A 1,447-nucleotide genomic window follows, 5' to 3' on the forward strand; every position below is an offset into this window, starting at 1 on the left:
ATAAATGAAAATCATTGTATTAAAAAGAAGAACTAGAAAAACATAAAATTAATTAAAATATTTTCTGTTTGGTGATTTGACTCTTAAGGGGCCAGACAAAAAGTTTGAATTACTGAAAGTTCAAAAAAATAGAATGTTCAACTTTTCTATGAGTAGGAAGGAAGCAAGTTTGAATCAAAGAGAGCATGATCAAAATTACATGGCGTACAATGAGATATTTGTTTTACTCGCACAATGTGACTTGAGTTTGCGGTTGTTGTTCATTATCTTTGTTGTCCTCATCAAAGTAGGTCAACAGTTCAACATTGATTGTGGACACTGATATCATTAGCATGAATGAAATCCTCAAAGTTTAACTATATAGTTAGGTAGAAGCACTTATCCTGATTCTAACAGTAGATAATGTGTAGATTAATCCAGCTTTAATGACTGATCTGGACAAACCTGCGCTTTCTAAAGCAGCTATAAAGGAAAGTAAGGGACACAGGGACACTTGTTCTATATAGAGCTCATTTTGATTTCATAAAAATTTTGGCATGAAACCCGACAGCCAATTCAATTACCTCTTCAATTTGTAAATAAACAAGTCCATGCATGTCCACAGGTGGAAGATTTAAACTATAGAGGGGTGTATATATCCTGACTTTAAATTATAAAATGTTAACAAGTAAGATGTCGCTCCGAGAACATAAAATTATTTAGAAGACCAAACATCATTGATTTTTTTTCTTTTTCTTTTTTCCCAATTTATCGAGCATTTTTCTAGGAACTAAAGTAAAACGTCAAATTAGCAAGAGTTGACTACAATAAATATTTAATTATATGTATATATAGTTGACTGTAAAAATTAATATATAAGAAGATGGTCAGGGTTGTGGTCAAAAGAGAAACAAAAATAGTTTACAACTATTTATTTTCCGACGTTTCACCCCACTTTGCAGGGCTTCATCAGGGCTGTTCAAAGGAATCGGTTGAACAGCTAAATAATAAATAAATATTTAATTTTAAAAATATGTGTATAAATAGAGCACAACATTGTTCTGGTCTAATTATGTATGTATTTAGTATAAACTTTCCAAAACATATTCCTTTACCAAAGACACATCCATTAGAACTCTAGTTGTACATTTTCAATGTATTTTAGTTCTAGAGCACTGTGTATTTCTATTGTGAAACAAAATAAATATTTAATTTTGAAAACTTCTTTGGTTCTAGTTCTCTGTTTTATTAATTTTATACCTATCTTTCAAAAATATGTTAGTGAGATGAATTTTATATTTAACCTCTAGCCCAGTGTCATTTATGAGTATATTGTATTATATATATTATAATTAATTATTATGAGAGATAGTTGACCGTGGATGATGAATGAGGAGAAGATGGTTGGGGGTGCGGTCAATGAAAAACACAAATAAGTACGATTAACTTATTTTAATGTGCCTACGTT

At 30.2% G+C, this 1,447-nt stretch overlaps 1 protein-coding gene across 8 annotated transcripts in view; it reads left to right on the plus strand.

Moving 5' to 3' along the window:
• The window catches only part of LOC106692880 (putative leucine-rich repeat-containing protein DDB_G0290503), a 38,434-nt gene that overhangs the window by 8,384 nt on the left and 28,603 nt on the right, over nt 1-1,447 (plus strand). The gene's annotated exons all lie outside the window — the stretch shown is intronic.

Source organism: Halyomorpha halys, unplaced genomic scaffold, assembly GCF_000696795.3.
Source record: "Halyomorpha halys isolate HHAL.00 unplaced genomic scaffold, Hhal_1.1 Scaffold75.1, whole genome shotgun sequence".
NCBI classification, from domain to species: Eukaryota; Metazoa; Arthropoda; class Insecta; order Hemiptera; family Pentatomidae; genus Halyomorpha; species Halyomorpha halys.